The sequence below is a fragment of the Trichosurus vulpecula genome, chromosome 3, assembly GCF_011100635.1.
Source record: "Trichosurus vulpecula isolate mTriVul1 chromosome 3, mTriVul1.pri, whole genome shotgun sequence".
Lineage (NCBI taxonomy): Eukaryota > Metazoa > Chordata > Mammalia > Diprotodontia > Phalangeridae > Trichosurus > Trichosurus vulpecula.
Genome location: NC_050575.1, coordinates 65,910,768 through 65,925,264, shown reverse-complemented (window position 1 = coordinate 65,925,264; position 14,497 = coordinate 65,910,768). Strand labels below are relative to the sequence as shown.

At 38.6% G+C, this 14,497-nt stretch overlaps 1 pseudogene; it reads left to right on the top strand.

The window, feature by feature from the left end:
• The first annotated feature begins 2,552 nt into the window (after positions 1-2,552).
• Positions 2,553-14,247, top strand: LOC118842082 (annotated as a pseudogene).
• Positions 14,248-14,497: the final 250 nt, after the last annotated feature.

The window sequence follows — 14,497 nt, the reverse complement described above, 5'->3', positions numbered from 1 at the left end:
AAGGAGGAAGTAGCACAAGGTGTAGAGATTCCTAGAATGTGGTGTGGAAGTCTGAAGACAAAGGAATGTCATTGGCATGCTATTGTCCATGGGGTCATGAAGAGTGGGACATGACTAACCACAGAATCTATCCAAACCCAGGTTAGTTCTAGGGGAGGAGTTCAAGGTTCTTGTAGGAATGAGATAGAGGTACCATGTGTGGAAATGGCCAGGAGAGAGCATGGTAGATTTGAACCAATCTCATTATCTTTCTTCCTCGAACTTCCAACCTTTCCTCTTCCTAACTTCCCTACTTGTGTTAAGGACAACACCTTCCTCCTGGTTGCCCAGGCTTACATACTTGACACCCCACTGTCTCCCCACCCCATATGCAATCAGTTGCCAAATCCTATCCATTCTACTTTCATAACATCCCTTGCATATGGTCCCTTCTCTTCTTGGACACTGCCAAAGTCCAATTGTAATCCCTTATGACTTCACACCTGGACTATTATAACAGCCTACTGGTTGGTGGTTTTGCCTCAATTTTCTCAATGTTAAGCTTTATTTTCTTCACAATTCCTGGCATATCATAAGTACTTTAAAATGTTTGTTGATTTGATTTGAAGGAGGGATCACTTCTGGTAAAGCAGAACAGGAAAGGTTTCAGGTAAAAATCCTTGGGGTACTGGCAAAGGAGCACTAGATTGCTTAAATTCCAAATTAGCCTTTAAGTGGCCTTAATCTCATTACTCTCAAGGCCTAAGTGTCTTTATATAGGAGATAAAAAGGTAAAGGGCAAATTAGAGATAGTGTTCAGTGTTCTCCTAGCGAGTGCACATGGTGGAAGTCAGTATCACACCCCCACTTGGCCATGCTCAAGTATTTCATATCAAATACATCCCCTCAACTAAGATTAATTTTATTTGCCAAATTTAACAAAACCTGAATTATACTTCAATTCCATTGTTGTTGGGATTTTATTAGCCATCAGCAGATTCTTCTCGTTTGCATCTTTTTGCATCTATATCTTACATACATTTTCTTCTTTAAAAATCAAAAGTCTAATGCAGTATATTATGATGATCAAGGGATTAACTGAGTGAGGAGGGTTGGAGTGAGAGACAGGCCTGTGCAAGGAGCAAAATGAAGTTCGATAACATGCTCAGTAACTTATAGGAAGGCAAAGTCAATTTTTCCATTCTTTCCCTAAAACTTGCTTGGTAAAGAAAATACCAGGGTGACTTGGGGAAGGTTAGATTACTTCTGCAACAGAACAAAATGGAGACTTGGACAGGGACAATAATGAGGAATGGCTATAGCTCTGCAAAGTGATAAAAGAAAGTTCAGTACCAATGGCTAGATGCCTGAATTGCAGGCCCACTATGTGAAGAGACCACCCGGCTTGAAGTCAGGAAGACCTAAGTCTGAGTTCAGCCTCAAGTACTTACTGGCTACATAATTCTGGTCAAGTCACTTAATTTTTGTTAGGCTCACTTTCCTCAAGTATAAAATGGGGATAATAAAAGAACCAACCTAATAGAGTTGTTGTGAGGATCAAATATAATAATATTTGTAAAGTTCTTTGCATGGTATCTGGCACACAGTAAGCACTTATTCAACGCTTGCTTCCTTCCTTCCTCTGCACCAATTTGTGCATTGCCTACATATAGCCTACAAGGGATCATTCTAGAAAGTAGAGTAGCAGTAAGAAGATACCCATGGGACTTAGAACAGTGATCTTGAAGGACAAATCCAAGATGGAGAAATAAGGGAGCTTCTTAAGCATAGAAAGCTTTATATGACTGTAAATCTAGGGAAAGATAGATGTATTTGGAGTTATAGAAAGATCTTGCTTACTGTGGAAGGCTCTGTGTAGTAGTAACAGTAACAGCAGCAGCAGCAGCAGTAGGGGTAGTAATAATAAGTGACATTTTTATAGCACTCTCAGGTTTGCAAAATATATTTATTGATATCTCATTTGAGCCCCTCAACATCCCTGCAAGGCAGGTAACTATCAATATTTTTTTCAATTATCAAATATTTATTTTTCCCTTCCACCCAATGGGAAAGTAGAAAGAAAATGGAAGCTTTATAACAAATATGCATAACTAAGCCAAATAAATTCTTTCATCAATTAAATCCAAAATATATTCTTCATTCTCCATAATAATCTATCATTTTCATGCCAGGAAGTCAGTAGACTTCTCTATCATTGATTCACTGAAATCATGGCTGATCATTCTTATGATCAGTTTTAAGCCTTTCAAGATTGTTAATTTTCATAATATTGTTCTAACAATATAAATTGTTCTCCTGGTTCTGCTTAATTCACTCTGTATCAATTCATGCAAGTTTTCCAAGTTTTCTATGAAACCTCATTCATCATTTCTTAGAGCACAATAGTATTCCATTATATTCATATACCGTAATTTGTTCAGCCATTCCCAAATCGATGGCTACCTTATTAGTTTCCAGTTTTTGGACACTACAAAAGGAACTGCTATAAACATTTCTGAGGAAGTTATATAGCCAAATGGTGAAGGAGGAACAGTTGTGGGCCTGATTCTACAATGGCAGATAGCTGCTTATGTCAGCATCCCTGGATATGTTTAATAGTCCGGGCCATTGGTACCAAGGTTAGCATTGGGTCACTGGAAGGGTGATCCTTACTTCCATCACTCAACATCATTGAGCAGGAAACTGAGTTAAGTAGCAAGACTAGTCTATAGATTGTGAACAGCAGAGATCAGACTTAAAGTTAGCATTTCAGTTGTGGGAATGAGCTGAATTTTGAGAAAAACAATGTAGACAGATTTTATTCTTCAAGCTTGGAAAGAATGAATATAAGTACCTCCAGAAGAATAAGAAGTGAAAGAAGAGGAATTTCTAGTGAGTCTTTATAGGAGAGTGATCAAGTAAAGCATTTTTGACAGAGGAGGGCAGATGTAGAGCTGAAGAGTCAGGGCTATGCATTCAACTCTGTTCAATCAATCAATAAATAAAATATTTAGAAAGCAACTACTATGTGCAAAATTCCATCCTTGTCACTGGGTATATGAAGACAAAATATAATAGGTTTTATGTCATGCCCACTGGTTATTGATGTACCCCCAAGGTTCTGTCCTTGGACTTATTATTATATCAATCCATATTTCCTCACTTGCTGATCTCATCAGCTCCCACAGGTTCAATAATCATCTCTCTGTAAGTGATTCCCAGATGTACATATCCAGAACTAGTCTTTTTCCTCAGATATATTCACACATCACCTCTTGGATATCTCAAATTGGATATCCCACAAGCATTAAAGACTCACCATGTTCAAAACAAAATATTATTTGCCTCATAAATCCTCCACTACTCTATGCACCGTATTATGTGCTACCCTATAACTGTTGAGGCTATCCTCATCCTCCCCATTACCCAAGCTTACGTGACTTCTATGTCACTTTTGACTCCTCACTCTTATTTGCTCCTCATGTCTAATACATTTCCAATCTTGTAATTTTACTCACAACATTTCTTCATTCATCTAACCATCACCCAACTTTAGACCCTCATAACCTAACACCTGTACCATTTCAATAGCCTCCCAAATGGTTTGCATAGCTCAAGTTTCTCCCCACTCCCATACATCTTCCACCCTGCTGCTAAATTGATTTCTCTAAAACATGGGTCTAATCATGTCATTCTCCTCCATGAGTTTCAGTGCCTCCCAATTACTTCCAGGATCAATATAAACTCCTCTGTATCATTTAAAGTTCTTCATAATCTGGTTTCTTCCTGTCTTTCCAGGTTTCTTACATTTTACTCACCTCTACATACTCTACATTCCAGTTCCACTGGCTTATTTCCTTCAAATAGATCACTCCATTTCCTGTCTTCATGACTTTGTGTCTTCATGAAGGTTTTCTCCCATACTTAGAAAATACTGTCCTTTCACCTCTGCCTCATCGTTTCTCTGTCTTCTTTCAAGACTCAGCTCACATTTTACCTCTGTAAGGGGCCCCACTTGATCTCTTAGCTCTAAGCCCTTTCCTCTCTCAGATCACTTTTGATCTACTCTATATATCTTGTACATATCTAGTGATTTACATGTTATCTCCCCCATTGCAATGTGAGCTTCTTAAGACTATGGGCTATTTTTTAGCCTTATTGTGTATCATCAGTGCTTAGTATGAAGCTTAGAAAATATGTAAATACTTACTACCTGACTGACTGATTTATATCCTCTTTAAGAGAAACTGTGTTACAGGGGCAAGATAATAAGCTAATAAACCCAATTTTCACCTCCACTGAGATTAGGTGATATTAATGAGATTTTATATTTTTAAGTTGTCTGAATCTGGCATTTCCTGAGCCTTTCCTCATGTGTTTTGGGAAGACAGTGGCAAGGGGTACACATGGTGACTTCAGTTATCTGTGTGATTGAGTTTTGAGATGTCTAAAGTATTAAAATTTCACAACTTGAAAATCTTGAATTAAAACTTCAAGTAGCAAACTAAAACTATAAAATTCTTCAATGTATAATTCTATGATCATGCAGGTTTAAAAATCTTTGAGTAATCTCATCCTTCATCTTCTATCAACTGTGTGCATGTGTGTGTGTGTGTGTGTTTGTGTGTGTGTGTGTGTGTGTGTGTTACCCTAGGTGTGATGTGTTTGCCTAGCTACTAATTTTACTCCAGTGGAAGAAAAAAAGGTAAGCCAAATGTTTTTATTTACTGCCTTTGGAAAGAAAAATCAGATTATTGCTTCATGCAAATGTTAAAAGAATTTGGAATATATTATTTAAATGATTGGATTACAATTTATATGCCAATTGGACAGAAACTAAAATTATGTGACATTTTCAAGAAATCCATTATCATGGTTCTGTCACTTACTAGCCATAGAATCTTGGACAAGTCTTCTGTATGGTCTGGTTTTGCTATCTCATTTGAGAAATGAGGATAGGGTGTCAAAATTGTCTTGAAGTTGCTCCCCACCATAAGATCTTTGAGTCAGTCAATGAATCAGCCTTTATTAAACATCTATTATATGCCAATCAGCATTCTAAGCCCTAGGGAAATAAAAGCCTCTGTGTCTTTCTTCCCTAGTTACCTTTCCTGTCTTTAGTCCTAGCTACCACCCCACCTTTTATAGGAAACCTTTACCAACTCCTTTTAGTTCTAGTGCCTTCCGCCTGTTGCTCATTTCCTAGTTATGTGTACATATCTGTTTGCATAATATCCTCTGCTATTAGAGAGAGACAGAGAGAGAGAGAGCAGGAAAGGGGAGGAGAAGAGAAGGGAGAAGAAGAGAGGAATGGAAAGGGAAAAAGAATCAAGTAAAATTTAGATAGCTATCAAGAAGTATGTTCAAGCACTGGTTTTATGATTCTTTAGATAGAAATATTTCCAACCAAGCACAAATGCACAGTTATTAAAAATGTTTAAAAATTCATTTAGGATCATAGACTTTAAAGCTGGAAAATTCCTTAGCAATCACCTGGCCCAACCCCCTTATTTAATAAATACAGAAACTAAGGCTTATAAAGCAGAATTATTTACCCCAAAATCATTTAGGTAGTAAACAGAACAGTTAGAATTTAAACCCAGGTCCTCTGATCAATTGATATAATCATACTCTTATAAGTACTTCCTACTTGCTACTAATTATGCAGACATCCAACTCTGAGTTCTTGACTTCTCACAAAACATTCCTTTTTTTACACCAAGATACTGCTTGGGGTTCAGAATTTTGCCAATCATAGATCTACATTGGGGGGGGGGGGGAGGTAGGGCGGAGCTAAGATGGTGGCTAGAAAGCAGGGACTTGCTTAAGCTCTCCCCCAGGTCCCTCCAAACACCTATAAAATGGCTCTGAACAAATTCTAGAGCTACAGAACCCACAAAATAGCAGAGGGAAGCAGGGCTCCAGCCCAGGACAGCCTGGATGGTCGCTGGGAAGGATCTATCGCACGAAGCTGGGAGCAGAGCAGAGAGCCCAGTATGGGCCATGCCAGGACCAACCAGACCCAGAGCCAGGTGGAACAGGCTGTAGGACCCTGAATCATTGAGTTGTGGGAGTTACCAGACTGCTCCACCCAAAAACGCCAAAGACAACAGAGCAGGTTAGTGGGAAAAGCTTCTGGGACAGAGTGAAAGGAGTTTGTGGCTGGCCACCACACTGGGGTGGCAGAGGTGGTACAGCTCTGAGGCTGCTTCCACATATATGCAGCTATAACAGCTGCAGTTGCTTCTGGCCCCAGGTCCACCTCGTGGGAGGAATTAAGTGGCAGTTTAGAGCAGGAGTGCAGAGAATGCTTTGTCCTGCTTGGATCTGGGCCTCAATCCTGGTTGCTGGTTCATGGGGGAGAAAGGGTGCAGGTGTGGCAGAGCTTGCTTCATAGAAGTAGCTCTAAAAACAGCAGTGCAGCCCCTCAAGCTTGGCACAAAGTACTCTCTACTCTACAAGCAGTGGTACCCTGAAAAAAGCTCAAGGGTCAAGTGGTTGGCTGAGAACGTGAACAGGCAGCAAAAAAGGTCTCAGATTCAGACTCAGACTTTGGAATCCTTTTTGGTGACAAAGAAGACTAAAGCATATAGCCAGAAGAAGTCAACAAAGTCAAAGAGCCTACATCAAAAGCCTCCAAGAAAAACATGAACTGGTCTCAGGCCATGAAAGAGCTCAAAAAGGATTTGAAAAGCAAGTAAGAGAAGTAGAGGAAAAAGTGGGAAGAGAAATGAGAAGGATGCAAGAAAACCATGAAAAACAAGTCAATGACTTGCTAAAGGAGACCCCAAAAATACGAAAGAAAATTACACCTTAAAAATAGACTAACTCAAACAGCAAAAGAGCTCCAAAAAGCCAATGAGGAGAAGAATGCCTTGAAAGGCAGAATTAGCCAAATGGAAAAGGAGGTCCAAAAGACCACTGAAGAAAATACTACCTTAAAAATGATATTGGAGCAAGTGGAAGCTAATGACTTTATGAGAAATCAAGATATTATAAAACAGAACCAAAGGAATGAAAAAATGAAGACAACGTCAAATATCTCATTGCAGAAACCACTGACCTAGATCCAGGAGAGATAATTTTAAAATTATTGGACTACCTGGAAGCCATGACCAAAAAAGAGCATAGATAGATATCATCTTTCAAGAAATTATCAAGGAGAACTGCCCTGATATTCTAGAGTCAGAGGGTAAAATAGAAATTGAAAGAATCCACCAATCACCAACTCAAAAAGATCCCAAAAAGAAAACTCCTAGGAATATTATAGTCAAATTCCAGAGCTCCCAGATCAAGGAGAAAATACTGCAAGCAGCCAGAAAGAAACAATTTGAGTATTGTGGAAACATAACCAGGATAACACAAGATCTAGTAAGCTTCTACATTAAGGGATCAAAGGGCTTGGAATATGATATTCCTGAAGTCAATGGAGCTAGGATTCAAACCAAGAATCATGTACCCAGCAAAACTGCGTATCATGCTCCAAGGTAAAATATTGATTTGCAATAAAATAGAGGACTTTCAAGCTTTCTCAGTGAAAAGACCAGTGCTGAATAGAAAATTTGACTTTCACACACAAGAATGAAGAGAAGCATGAAAAGGTAAACAAGAAAGAGAAATCATAAGGGACTTACTAAAGTGGAACTGTTTTGTTTACATTCCTACATGGAAATATGATGTGTGTACTTCATGAGACCTCAGTATTAGGGTAGCTGAAGGAAATACACACACACACACACACACACACATATAGACAGAAGGCACAGGGTGAGTTGAATATGAAGGGATGATATGTAAGAAAATAAAATCAAATTAAGGGATGAGAGAGTAATATAATGAAAGAGGGAGAAAGGGAGATATAGAATGGGGTAAATTATCTCACATGAAAGTGGCAAGAAAAAGCAGTGTGTTGGAAGGGAAGAGGAGGCATGTGAGGGGGAAATGAGTGAATGTTGTTCTCATCGGATTTGACTTGAGGAGGTAATAACATACATACTCAGTTGGGTATCTTACCCCACAGGAAAGAAGAAGGAAGGTGATAAAAAAGGAGGAACGATAGAAGGGAGGGCAGGTGGAGGAGGAGGCAAGCAGCAGGAAACGCTTTCGAAAAGGGACAGGGTCAAGGGAGAAAATTGAATAAAGGGGGACAGGATAGGAGGGAGCAAAATATTGTTAGTCTTTCACAACATGAGTATTGGGGAAGGGTTCTACATAATGTTACATGCATGACCTATGTTGAATTGCTTGCCTTCTTTGGGAGGGTGGGTGGGGAGGGAAGAGGGGAGAGAATTTGGAACTCACAATTTTAATAGCAGATGTTAAAAAAGTTGTTTTTGCATGCAACTGGGAAACAATATATACAGGCAATGGGGCATAGAAATCTATTTTGCCCTACAAGAAAGTAAGGGAAAAGGGGATGAGGGCGGGGAGTGGGGTGACAGAAGGGAGGGCTGACTGGAGAATGGAGCAATTAGAATATATGCCATCTTGTAGTGGGGGGGGATGGTAGAAATGGGGACAAAATGTGTAATTCAAAATCTTGTGGAAATCAATGCTGAAAACTAAAAATATCAAATAAATAATAAAATACAAAAAAAAATCTACATTGGTAAGGGGTCAGCCATTACATTTTCCCAAATGGTACTATTTCTCTATGTGGAATGGCATAGGACACAGTGCTTAGAACCTCTCTAGCCAATTACATTTGCAATGACTATTGACTATTTGCCTTTTCCTTGTTCCTAGGCCCATTTTTCAGGAACCTAATATAGAAATTATCCCAAATATCTTAACTCAGAAACCCTCATTTCCACATTTACTTTCTAGTATTTTCATCCCCCTCCTCCCTGTTCTGTCTCATCAACCCATCCTTTGTTTTATTGCAATTGAACTCAGAATTATTTCTCATCACCATGTCATGGATATTCTCAGAGCTGGGGGGAGTGGTAATTATGGTGATAAATGACTGGACAAATAGAGGTTCATATGCACATAACTATCTTCTTGTCTTATCATTGGAACTCCATCCAGTATACCATGATCCCTCTCATCACCTTCCTCATGTATTCAGAAATGCTACAATGAAGGAAATCTAATGGGCAAATAGAAGAAATAATCAGTACTAAAATCTGAAAATTTGCAAATCACATACTTTAGTGTAACATTAGCATTTTGTATAAAGCCATTAAAAGTACTTTTGGATTTGAATAATAATAACAAATAAGGTTGAGTTCTTGAAATACCTTGCTCCATCTGTACCAGCAATGAAGGAAAAAACAAAACAAAATCATAAAACTAAAACTAAATTGTAGATGGGGTGAAAAGGTAATCCCTGCCTGGCACACAGGAGGTGGAGTCCAAGTTGGAAGGAAAGCTAGCATAATCTGAAAGAGCAGGCTAAGTCACATAACAAGATTCCTGCAGGGTTGAGATGAGTAGATGAACAACCTCTTAATCAAAGAATTAAAAGGCTATAGAGACTATAGGAGATAAGAAAATCAAAATATAAGGAATATTAATGGGCAGAGGCTTTATCTAACTCAAACGAATTCCCTAAAATGGAGATTTTTTTTTAAATTGGGGCTTGTGAAGCCTTTCATCTACTGATACTAAAATGCCTACCAAGTCCCCTTTCGATTTTCCTAACCATGTTGAGTCATGAGCCTGTACATAAATGATACTGTCTAAAGCAACACAATATATGCAATTATCAGGTGGTCAGCAAGCATTTATTAAGCATTTACTATCTGCACACATTGTGCTAAGTACTGGAGACATAAAGAAAGACCCTTACCTTTAAGGAGTTCACATTCTAATGTGGAAAACACCATGTTAATAAAACCATGTCCATATAAGGTATATATAGTGTAAATGGGAGGTAATCTCAGAAAGAAGGCACTGGGCAGGTGGTAGTGAAAGAGGAGGTGGGAAGAGAATGGGAAAAGCTCCTGGTAAATAGTAGAATGACAATAGATATAGATGGTGGCAAACTATAAAGTTTCATGGGATGATGTTGATGTAGATGAGGATGATAATGATCATAAATGAGACTTTTTAAAAAGCAAGCAAAAGCCGTTGGACCTCTACTTAAATCATTTTTGACCATAAAAAGTTAACTTTTAAGTTGCTAGTCTGGTGGTATTTAACATCAATAAACTAATTCATATCAGTCCAGCTAACACCTTGTAACTGCAAGTACCCTAGCATATTCAGGATGGCCTGCTAGCACAGGTTCTTTAATCTGCTTTTCTAGGAAAGACTGATCAAAAAGGGTTTAACAATTCTACTGTTAATTACATTTACTAGTTCAGGGGAAAAGTCAGCACCCTGAATGTCAGAGAAAATACAAGCAGAGAAAACACAAGCAGAGAAATTAAAGACCAACAGACAGGGCTCTTAACTGCCTGAACCAAAGCAAAATTACTTTACACTTAACATGCACCACTGGATCAAGAGAGCCTTTACATCAGAGCAGTCAGGGGGTCTAAACATATGGCTACTCAGAGTCTTGACCAGGAAGTCACAAGATCCTTGTCATAAGCAAGCTCCCAAAGCAAAATACCAACCCAGAGTATATATACACTTCTCAGAGCCAGGAGGCATCACAAGCCTCGTGACTCAGTGCCTAATCAACTTAGTACCAAAAGGTATGGAAGCCTTTCTACAACCAAGCCTCTGCTAAGCAAGGTTCTCTTAATGGACTCCACATGATGCTTATTAATGGGTGAGGAAGATCTTCACATCCCATTAACATTACACACCTCAGTTTGGGGTATCTGTGGGTTTAATTGTTTTATCATTTCTAGTGGTTAGACAATAAGGCAATTAAGTTTGGCAAAATCTATTCTTGGAGCATGTGATAGCCATAACTGGGATAGTAGTTTAGACTCATCTGAAGTCATTCTTCTCCAAACTTCTCAGCCATCTTTTCCCTCCACCCCTCTGGTCCCTTCTCCCACTGGTAAATTCTTTGCAGAGCCTCCATTTTGAATAAATACCCAGATCAGTAATCTTTTATTCTCCAGAATTCACCACCATGGCCCTTCAATGAACCTCTTCACCCTCCCCCTATTCCCTTTCCACCTCTCTTTTATGTTCTGCCTTTTCCCACTAGAATATAAGCTAAGAACAGACTCTCTTTCTTTTTGTTTGTTTTTGTGTCACCACTCTTTAGCAAATAGTACCTAGGACATAGTAAGTGCCTAATTAATATCTGTTGACTGACTGAATGTTAAAGAAACTGATTTTTTCTGTTCTTAGTTATTACAAAATTCGGGATAGTTAGCAATGGAATCAAAGAATCTACCACAATAAAGCCAAGTTTTATAACATTTGGGCAATTTGAATATGTTGAATTGTCATCACGGAGTCAAACAATTCTATACAATCTTCAAGTATAATCTTCATTTCTTATATCACAGGGTAACATTTAAATTTTCACAAAGAAAAGTCAACTTAACAGTTCCAAATGGTTGAAAAGTAGATATGTCCTATAAACATTACAAAATGATGTGACATGAAAAGGGATATAAATATCATTACAATTATTTTTCTACATATTGATATATGATTATTGCTATAAACCCTAATAAAATAGGTAAGATTAATGTGGAATTTATAGAGCACTATACATACTGTTTTTCTAATAGTAAATCTGCAAATGAAGCATGGGAAATATTATTTTAATATATTTTTATTTATTTGGTTCAATATTTCTCAATGATATTAAAAAGTTAACATTCTTTTTAAAAAAAATGAGTCTCAAATTCTCTCCCTCCTCTTTTTACCCCTTGAGAAGGCAAGCAACACAATATTAATTATGCATATGAAGTCATTTGAAGCATAATTCCATATTAGCCATGTGGCAAAAGAAAACCCTAAGGGGAATATCATTATGCCCATTTTATAGATGAGGAATGAGAGGTTCAGAGTGATTCAGCAATTTGCTCATGGTCACACATGCCATAGGTGGTAAGGCCAGATTGTCTAGCTCAAAGTGCAATGCGTATTTGTATGTGTGTGTGTATAGATATACACACATATACACATGTGTATTATATATGGGTATATGTATGTATGTGTGTATATACTGCACTACCTTCTTTGTATGTTTTGTTTTTGTTATCAATGCATAGTGTTACATTGACAAAGTTTAATTTTTATTTTAAAATTTTATATACAGGCACATGGTCCCAAGAGGCCAATTTGATTAGAGCCATTAAATACTGAGTACTTGTACTAGATACACAGTCCTATTCAAAATTTCTTGTTTCAACCTGCCAAATGAAAGTAATTTCAACAGCACATCACCAGGGCTATGTAATTAAAATGCTAGTGTAGACATGGCCTGAGTTAATTCAGCCTGACTTTTAATTGTTGAAACTATGACAGGGAGGAATCAAGTGAAGTGAAGGTCACCATTAGAGCACAGGGCCGAAAATAATCATTTTCCAATTATTTTAAATAAAATGCTGGTTTATTCTGACTACATACATTGACTTTTTGTTTTCATTAACAAACTCTCTAGGGGCCCCACCAAAACTACAAGCTAAACCTGATTACTTGTTTTAAAGAACAGAGAGAACATTATCAAAGAGCTAATGTCAATGTCTGTTCATTTAGAACTCTTGGCTACCTGCAGACTTTTAATCAAGTTTTAAAGGCACAAGAACAAAATAAAAATAAATTAGAGAAAGGGAGCATTTTCCCCAGTGAATAGAAAGGGAAGAGACATGCAGACAATCATTCAAGAACTCTCCAAAGTGATATTAGGAAAGTGTAATCAGAGCTGGCTAAGCAGAGGTGCAAAACATTGCTTGTAAGAAAAAATGTTGAAGCAAAGCATTAAAAAAAACTCAACAAAAAGATTTGTGATCTAAGTTCATTTTTCCCACAAAAATTGCTATGTTCCCTCACAATTAAAGCAAGACTAAAGAGACTAAAACAATTTTGTTTCTTCTAGAATTAGATACCTTTTCAGAACTCAAATAAGATGAGACATGAGTCTCTGAACACTGACAGTTATCAAATCATTAAATTTCTATTAATTCATTCCAATAAGGAACAATTAAACAACAGTATTAATGCTGCTCTGTAATTCAGGAATAACATCACCCTGATATTTCAATATAGTATACTGGAAAAGGAACTTTATCAGCCTTGTGGCTATGACTTTTATCGTAATGAAATCTGTGATTCACTCAATTGGGTCAAGTCAGAAGAAAAGCATCTCATTAGAGGATCTCTGAGTGTGGGCACAAATTTCTATAAAATAAGATAAATGGAGGGAAAATGTCATGATGTGTTCAAGGTGCTGTGGTAGAAAGTGTGCCAAATGTGAACTAAGAAAGTGTTGGATACAATCCTGGCTCTGCTCTACCCATCTTTATGACTGAGCAAATCAATCTCACAGGACCTCAATTTCCACACCTGTAAAATGAAGGGCTTGGATTAGATGACCTCAGAGGTTCCTTCAGGCTCCAAATTTGTGATACTAAGGTTCAGACCAAGCCCACACTTTCTCTTTATTGACTATGTGTCCTCTTGGCCACTCAGTATGGTACAGTGGAAAATATATTGGGTTTAGAGTTAGAAACATTTGGCACACTTTCCACCACAGCACCTTGAACACATCATGACATTGCCCCCTGACTCCCATTTATCTTATTTTATAGCTTTTTCCAGGTTGGGCTGCTGTTGGGTAGGGTGCCAGCACGGGAGTTGACATCCACCACAACAAGGACCGCGAAGTCTGGCCAAAGGATCCCAAGAGCCAGGACATCTACCTGTGGCTGCTAGTGAAGCTTTACTGGTTCCTGGCCAGAAGAACCAACTTGAATTTCAACAAGGTTGTCCTGAAAAGGCTGTTCATGAGTCAGACCCACCGCACCCCCCACCCCGACCCCGCATCCCTGTCCCCCACGATCAGGAAAATGAAAACTGCCCGGCCAGGAAAACAAGACAACCATGGTTGTCGGGACTGTGACAAATGATGTCAGGATCCAGGAGGTTCTAAAGCTGAAGGTCTGTACCCTTCATGTTATCAGAAATTCCCACAATCGCATCCTCAAGGCTGGTGGGAAGATCCCCACCTTTGACCAGCAGGGCACTGTCCTGTGGTCTGGTCCCCGGAAGGGCCGAGAGGTGCACAGCCATTTTGGGAAGGCACCAGGCACTCCTCACAGCAACACCAAACCTTATGTCCGATCCAAGGGCCAAAAGTTCAAGTGTGCCAGAGGCCGCTGTGCCAGCTGAGGCTACAAAAACTAATTCCCTTCCTCCTTGTTATATTAAAGATTTTGGACCAAAAAAGAAACCCTGGGTTTAAATTCCAACTCTGCTATTTACTGGCTGTGTGACCCTAGGTAGTCTTTGTAAACTCTTCAGGTCATAGTTTCTGCATCTATGAAATGAGACAGTTGTACCAGATGATCTTAAAGGTCTCTTCCAGCTCTAAATTCCAGAAATTCTCTGGGTTTCCATGCCCCCCACTGCACAGGGCAGAGAGGGTCAGATGAGA